At 40.4% G+C, this 8,950-nt stretch overlaps 1 non-coding gene across 1 annotated transcript; it reads right to left on the bottom strand.

Annotated features, from left to right (window-relative positions):
• Positions 1-368: 368 nt before the first annotated feature.
• LOC141624388 (small nucleolar RNA R71) lies at positions 369-475 on the bottom strand. The gene has a single exon (XR_012534195.1). It is a non-coding gene; the product is annotated as a small nucleolar RNA R71 (small nucleolar RNA).
• Positions 476-8,950: the final 8,475 nt, after the last annotated feature.

The raw sequence follows: 8,950 nt of genomic DNA, 5'->3' as shown, positions 1-8,950 counted from the left end.
CAAAATTCTCGTCACACTCCGTACCCACCGAGGAGAATCTACCAAATGGTACTCCTACACCGCAACATCTCACCGGAAATTTTATTGCCAAGTCCGCCTTCATCCAACTAGTTGAGAGGAGCCAATTTGGGGGGATGCCTAGTGAGGATCCTCATTCTCATATGGAAACCTTTTGCGATTATTGTGATGCTATCTCTCAAACGGGCGTGACTCAAGACCAAATTAGATGGGTCTTATTTCCTTTTTCCTTAATCGGCACCGCAAAGCAATGGTTGAAGGGCCTTGATAAGGCCACCCTTGGAATAGATTCTTGGAAGAAGTTGGCTCTAGCTTTCTACAAAAAATTCTACCCACCGGAAAAGACCAACATGCTAAGAGCTCAAATTACGGGTTTTAAGCAAAGGGATGAAGAGTCTTTGTATGAAGCTTGGGAACGGTTCAAGGGAATTTGTCGCTCATGTCCTCACCATGGACTTAGAGAATGGTTTTTGGTGCAACAATTTTGGAATGGTCTTTATGAAGACTCAAGAAATATCCTTAATATGGGATCGAATGGGATGTTCACCGAGGTTGATGACAACCAAACTTGGAGCAAAATTGAAGAGATGGCAATCCACAATTCACAATATAGTAGGCCTCGCAAGGCTACTAGAGGAGGAAAGTATGAAGTGGACGCCGTTACTCAACTAGGTGCCCAACTAAGCTCCCATATCGATACAATCAACTTGAAGTTTGAACAAGCTATGGCTAGACTTGAGGAAAACTCAAAATCATCGAAGCATCATGTCAATGCCATGACGGCATCCTCATCAATCCCAAGTGGGATATGTGAGAATTGTGGAACTTTGGGTCATGACCCAAGTGAGTGTAGGGGAACAACCGAACAAGTGAATGCTTTCCAAGCATATAAAAGTGGTACCCCTTATTCAAATTTTTACAATGAAAACACCAAGTTCCATCCAAATCTCTCATACAAAAGCCAAAATGTTCAAAATCCTCAAACAACATACACTCCACCACCCATGAGAAACCAAAATCAAAGACCCTTTTACAATCAAAACCAAGGTTACCAAAATCAAAATCCATACAATCACCAAAATGACCAAGGTTTTGATGTCCAAAAAGCGGTTCTCCAAATGCAAAAGAATCAACAAGAATTTTTCACCCAAATGCAAAAAGATAGCCAAGCAAAGGAAACCACCATCAACAACATTCTAGCTCACACCAAGATGTTGGAAACCCAATTGACTCAACTAGCATCTTCAAGCTCACAAAGACAAAAGGGGCAATTACCACCTCAAAGTAATCCCCTAGACATGAAACGGTTAGTGCCATTCACTTGAGAAGTGGTACAAGGTATGAAGCACCGAAGAAGCAAGTTGAGGATGAAGTTGTGGAAGCTAGTGAAAAGGAAGAAATTGTGCAAAACTCCAAAGATGGAGAATCATCAAAAGAAGAAAGTCCAAAGAAAAATGAAGACAAGGCCAAAGAGAAGGAGCCCATTGTGATTAGACTTCCTTTTCCAAGTCGTCAAGCCAAGCCTAAATTTGATGATCAACTTGGAAAGTTCATGGAAATTGTGAAGAATTTAGAAGTCTCAATTCCTTTCACGGAATTAATCAATCACGTTCCGGCCTATGCGAAATACATGAAAGATATCCTCACAAAGAAGAAGTCGATCTGGAAACTTGAGACTATCGCCTTCACTAAGGTGAGTAGTGCAATACTTCAAGGGAGTTCACCTCCAAAGTTAAAGGATCCGGGAAGCTTCTCAATACCGTGTACCATTGGCGACACGACGATCAACAAAGCCTTATGTGACCTAGGGGCTAGTGTGAGTGTCATGCCGTACTCGGTGAGTAAAAGGTTGGGGATGGGAGAGCTTAAATGCACCAACATCACACTCCAAATGGCCGATAGATCGACGAAGACACCGTTAGGGATATGGGAAGATGTCCCCGTGCGAATTGGGAAGTTTTTCATCCCGGTGGACTTTGTCATTGTTGATATGGAGGAAGATTCCAACATTCCAATCATCCTAGGAAGACCTTTCCTACACACCGCCGGTGCGGTGATTGATGTGAAACATGGTGAGCTCACTCTAGAAGTGGGAGATGAAAGCATAACTTTTAATCTTGACAAGACTATGAGAGCTCCTCGTTTGCATGAGCCATGTTTCATGATTGATCATTATAGCCGAAAAGATGAAAGGAAGAAATCGGAACTCCAATGGAGGAAGAAAATTGAAGATGCTCCATTCAAAGAGCAAGTGAATTATGACAAGGAGAGCTTGCAAAGCTCATCAAAATCAACCAAGTAAGAAGAGGATGGCCTCATTGGCCAAGAGAAGAAATTGGGAGAGTTGTCTCCATCTAAGCAAGAGATTTTCAATGATCAACTCAATGAAGTTTGTGGTCTTTGGGACGACGAATTTGAAGGGATTTTTAATCCCTACATTGGACATGCCATCGATCATGATCAACAGCAAGGGCCACGGTCTATTGAGTACCTCTACCATAATAATGAACAAGCTTTTGATTACTTCTTCAAGGTGTTGAGCAACATCAACAACACCTTGAACATGCCCCCTTGACATCTCATCGAGAATGAGAGTTTGGTGGAGTCCTCCCTAAACCACCACTTGTAAATATTTCTAACTCCCTAACTTACATTTCAATTCTTGTATTGCATTTTTGTCATCTTTGGATTTTTATTTACTTTGATCAAAATAATTGTGATGTAAGAGAGAAGTGAGGGAGGGACTAACAATTTCAATTGATGTGTAGTGCTTTACCTTAGTGTGGGTATGGCAATTGCCTAGGCTATCCATGCCTTAGTAGTGCCCCCACAATGAAGAACACAAGACTTGAAAGAAAGAACGGAAGAATGATAAAGGGAATGCGCTGTGCACGGGTGGAACTGAATCCGTGTACATAGGGGAAGAATCCGAGCGGATTCCCAAGAATCCGCCCGTCTTATGCAATCCGAGCGTCCCGAAAAAGACGCCCGTCTTGAACTCGAGCTGAATTTTGAAATTTTCTTGATCAAGTTAAAGAATCCGAGCGGATTTCTGAAAATCCGCCCGTCTTGAAGAATCCGTCCATCTTGTGAGAAAGACGCCCGTCTTTGCAAAGAGGAAAACAAGCAAATTTCTCTCGATGAAAATCCGTCCGTCTTTGGAGAAATCCGCCGTCCGTGTTCAGCTAATCCGAGCGGATTGTACCAAATCCGCCCGTCTTTAGGCGAGCTTTTGCAAAGGTAGAAGAAGCAGAATCCGCACGGATTGAGCCTAATCCGCACGGATTGCCCCTGCAGTTTTGAAATTTTCGGCCACTTTAAAACCCCTCCCACCTTCATTCATTCATTCATTCATTCATAAACACTACCCACAACATCAAAACCCTCATCCTCTCCATCATAAAAACAAAAACCCTCAACAACATTCACCAAAATCAAATCAAACCATCCTTCCAACAACAAATTAATCACTCCTTTTTCAACAAAAATCAAAACCAAGAACAAAATCTTCAACCTTTGAGTCGATTTTTGTTTTCATAAAGGCAAAGCCTTTCACCTTCAAATCGATTTGGGCATACTACAAATTGAAGATTTTTCACTCTTTTCTTGGTTAAGCTCATCAATGGCAAGGACTAAGGGAGCAACAAAGGCAACAAAGGCACCAAAGGCTAAGGCACTCTCACAAAGGCAAAAGGCTCTTCAAACAAAGAAAGCTTTGGCTATGGTGGTGGCAACACCAAACTTGGAAGTGCAACAACAACAACAACCTTTTATGGGACCATCAACATCTTCTACTCCGGTAATTAATCAACTTTTGCATTATCCGGAGGTAACTTTGATTTCCGATACCCATAGAAATACCTTTGTCAAGTTTGCTATGAAATCTATTCAATCCACCAAATTCATATGTGAAGATACCTTGGGAAAATTGGGTGTTCTTGAACAAACAAAAGCCTTTTTCAAAGCCATGGGGTTGAAGAAATTGTTTGAAACAAAGGAATTGACATACCCCTCCCTTGTCTTGGAATTTTTAAGTTCTTTGAAAGTCACCAAAGTTGAGAATAGAGAAAATCTCGAGTTTCGTCTAGCTAATGTTAGTAGACGCATTACCTTTACGGAATTAGGTGAAATTTTGGGTCTTAGTGATGAATCGCGTTATCTTAAGCATTATGGAAAGTATGACCCCGAGCCTCTTTGGGAGGCAATATCCGGGAAGAAATTCGAGGATTTTCATGCATGTCGTGCTCTTTTGGTCCATCACCCGGGCATAAGAGTATGGCACAAGGTTGTGGGAAATACCATAATTGCTAGGAAAGACACCAATCATTTCACAAGACTTGATTTTATTCTCCTTGAATCGGCTTTGAATATCGGAAGAATTCATACCGAGCCTTACAATTCTTTGAGGATCTTGGTAGATAGATGGCTTAATGTTGATAGTGGGAAGAAGGGCACGACCGTTATTGTCAATGGCGGCCTAGTCACACTCCTAGCCAAGCACTTTGATCCTAGCTTCAATAAGGATAACAAGTACAAAGCAAAGGAAGGTGGCCATTTTATTGATATGCATATTATGATTCACAAGTTCAAGTGGGTTGCCCATAACCCCCTTGACACTAAATATGGATGGCTAACTAGTGAAGCTAGATCGTTCACCTTGCCCTCGAAGATTTGTCGCCTAAGCGTCCACCGGACCAATTATCTACTTCCCCTTTCCGAAGAAGCCGAGTATATCATTCAACAACAAAAGGGTGATCTTGAAACCCCCTCCTCTTCCATTGTCATACCACCTTACCCCTTTGAGTATGAAGAGTTCAAGCCGGAAGGAATTAAAATTGGGAAAGACTATGTGACTCTTCTCATGAAAGCAATGCACAAGCAAGCCCATGAAGATCGGAAAAATGCGTATTTGGCTCAATATCCACCCCTCCTACATCTAGCTAGGCAAGGACTCCTTGATCCATCTTGTCCTTTGCCTAGTTGGGCGGATAGAGATGTCTTATTTCCGGGTGCATCTAGGGACGTGGTGGGAGACAATGAGGTTGTTGGAAATGATGAAGAAGTTGATGATAATATTGAGGAAGAAGCAAGTGAAGAAGAAAGGGATGATGAAGATGATGAAGATAAAGATGAGGAAGAAAGTGAAGAAGCAAATGACAAGGAAAGTGGCAATGTGTCCACTTCTCATGAGGGAAGTGATGATGATGATAGCATGATGGAAGATTAGCAAGCCTTGGAGACTCCTACACTCCCATGGTTTGTCTATTTCTCTCTTTGTATTTTATTTCACTTTGATCATTGTTGGAGTAGTCCTAGCCCCATCAAAGGACTCACACCTCGGTACCATTGAGGTGATCTTATTCTATTGTTCCCATTTGTAAAATCCAAAATGACAAATTAGTTTCATGCATAGCATAGTGTGTGCATAAACTATACCCATCCTTGGACATTAGCAATAGTGTCTTACTCGGTTTGGGGAAGTTAATGCATACGCAACGGGAGGTAATCTAAATTATCCTCTCCGTCATAACAAAAACCATGCATCATGTAGTGTAGCTTAGTGTAGATTGCATTTAGTATAGAAATCATGCATCATCTTTGCATAATTTCCATCATTTTGGCCATTGAGGACAATGCCCATATTAGTGTGGGGATGGGAATTCTAACATTTAACTCTTATTTAAAAATCCAAAAAAATTGCAAAATTTCAAAAATCATAAAAATTTTAAAAATTGAAAACCCAAAAATATGTTTATTTCCTTTGTATATATTGTCTTGTATATATTGTGTTTGTTTTATCCTTGTTCACATTGATCGACTACGCCACATCCGAGACATGAGGATATTGAAGACCGCATGGTATGATCTTTCCAATCTCCTTTTTCCTCTTTATGTTAATGACTATGTGGCTTTATTTTGATTGATGCGGTAAAAACAATGTGAACTTAGGACTTGCATTTAGTTTATATGTCATATTAGTTGGTAGAATCACTTGCATTAGGATGTTTATATTAGTTGCATCATGGCATGTAGTTGCATGTTAGAAATGTTTTGAAAAATGCCTATTTAGGAACTTTGACAAGAGCAACTAAGCCATTATAAATACTTGTTCAACTTAAGACTTTGCCTACTAGAATGGTTGTAAAACACCCTAGATAGTGTCATACTAGTGTCTTTTGACCCATGACCCAAGGCCTAGTCAAGAGTTTGCATGTGAGTCACCTATCCAACCCCGTGATGCGATATAGACTTGGTTAACTTGTCTAGGTGACCTTGATTGACCTTGTGGTAAGGCAACCCAAAAAATTTTTTCTATCAATAAGCTTGAAGTGCTCATTTCAAACAAGTTTTGTCATGTGGAAGTAATGTAATGCCAAGGAAACCTCAAATGTTATGAATTGTTGGGAAATTTTAAGTTGTTTTGATGGAGGTTTACCACTTCGATGTGCTTTGGTGCGGGATCCATTGAATTGGGCCCCCATACGGTTGTGAATTCGGCCGCCCAGAGACAGAGTGACTTCACCCCGAAAAGCTATTGTCTAGAGGTTAACCGGTTGCCTAATAAGCGATTGGCGAAAGCAAAGGACACTAGCCCGGAAGGGACAAACCCCATCTTAAATTTTTGAAATGTGAAAGTGAAATGAGGACAATTTTGAAATACTAGTCATATCCACCCATTGTGAATAAAGATTTGAGCATTTCATTCCCAAAAAGTCTTTTGTCAAGCCACTTGGTCGAGCTTGGGACGATCCATGACCTTTACTTTTGTAGAGAATTCGAGACTTGTCATGTCATATGCCACTAGCATCATAGGGATCATCATTCCACCACCATCCGATCGCTCTTGACGAAAGCATTTGGAAATTGAGGACAAAAGTAGTCTAGTTTAACACCATTTGGAGGTGATTTAGTGCCATCCTCTTAGACTTAGTAATTTGTTGAACTAGTATTTGTGAAGGATTACATGCTCTTAAATTTGTTCCTCTTTAGTGCCTCCGCCACTTGATGAGGGAGTGGCTATTCCTTTTGTAGATGCATCCATTATGTGTTTTTGTGTGCTTAATGTTTAGATGTGTCGCCATTTTGGCAAGACCCACCTTGCCTTGCAAGAAGGCATCCTACCTCATGGTTGTCTTGTTGTGAGTTGAAGGGGCGGAGTGAGACCCGCTAATTGTCTCATATCGGCTATATTATTAGGATAGGTTAGTATTGGTCCTAGTCTTTGTCACCTCTTTACTCGGGACGAGCAAAGGTTCGGTTTGGGGATATTTGATGTGACCATAATTGGCGCATATTTAGCCCCCGAATTAGCCTTGTTTCCATGCTTTTTAGTGCTTATTTGGGTCATTTCTTATCTTTAGTTCTTTGTTTTGCATATTCTTTGAGATTTTGATCCCTTGGTAGGAGAGGAGTAAGAATCTTGCATTTTCATGGCAAACGAGACTAAATTGATCGAATTCAATGACCAAGCATCAAGGAGAGACAAGATTAGAAGGCCTTTGTACATATCATAGTAGAAGAGCAATGTTGAGGAAAGATCCTTGAGTCCCCAAGGAAATCCCCAAGGAATTTATGAAGAAAAGGGAAGAAAAGAAGAAGTTACTATGCTGACTGACAATCCGAGCGGATTGTCAACAATCCGCCCGTCCAGCCCTTGCACAATCCGAGCGTCCCATGCCTGAATCCGCTCGAATTCCCCCTCAACAATCCGTCCGGATTCCTCAGAATCCGCTCGGATTCCACCGTCCAAATCCGTCCGTCCCGACCTTATTCCGCCCGGATTTCTTCACAGCACGGATTGTCTTCTTCAAGCTACGAAAAGAGAAGCCCTTCTCTCAGAAAATACCGGGTCCTCCTTGCTCAAACTTAAAAAGTGTAATTACTAGTTTAGCCCTTAGTTAACCCTAATGCATCCTCCCTAATTTTCACTAAAAATAGCCCATTAGGCTAATTAGAGGAGCATGTTCTTCTTATCAATAATTAGTGTAGTTAATATCAATCAAATCTCTCTTCAATATTGTAATCAAGTATTAATCAAGTTTTAATCCAAGTTTTAGTTCTTTAATCTCTTTTCTTGTTCATCCTTTATTTTGGGTAATTGAAGATTATTTGGGTTATTATTGGGAGATTGACAACCTCTCAATCTAGCATTCAAGTACTTCTATTATTCTTGCTTTATTATTGGAATCATTAGTAGGTATAATCTCTTAATCCCTTTTTAATTATTGTTAATTACTTTCATTTATTCATCAGGTTTCATATTGTTGGTATGATTGACAACCTTGCTAGCATGATCAACATGATAATGAGTGAGTAGTCTCTTAGCTAGGGTTAATGGGTGATTAGGGGAAACCAACATGGGGAATGATTCATGCTTAAATTAATATGCTTTCATGTTTTATTTGCTTGCTTGTTTTGATCTCAACTCATGCACATGTTATATTTGATGAAATGCTAAGCCTATGAATCCTTGCATTTACTATCATCTCCTATCTTTTCAATGAGACTTGTAAGACATAACCCAACTCGAGTCTCATTAGACCATGCATGTTGTTGAGTAGGGAAGATTAAGTCGACTTGTAGGTGTTGTACAATCTAATCGATTCGGCTCCGGGACCCAAACTTTCCTAGGATTGTAAGATATAACCCAACTCAATCCATCACAACAATAATTGCTTGCTTATAATTTGAGAACATGTTTGTATGATCATATCCCATGATTCCCCTATGATCCCATGACACCCTAGTGCCTTTAATCAATTGTTTACCCCCCTTTTTATTCATCTTGCTTGTTTATTTTCATTGTTATTCTAGTTTAGTAACCTTCTATATCAACCCAATTTGTGACACCCCTTAGACACCCCTATTTACAATAGAAATCTCATTTCAACTCCCGTCCCTTGGGATCCGACCTTTACTTGCCTCTTTACTA

This window comes from Silene latifolia, chromosome X, assembly GCF_048544455.1.
Source record: "Silene latifolia isolate original U9 population chromosome X, ASM4854445v1, whole genome shotgun sequence".
Lineage (NCBI taxonomy): Eukaryota > Viridiplantae > Streptophyta > Magnoliopsida > Caryophyllales > Caryophyllaceae > Silene > Silene latifolia.
This window is presented reverse-complemented; position numbering and strand designations above follow the sequence as displayed.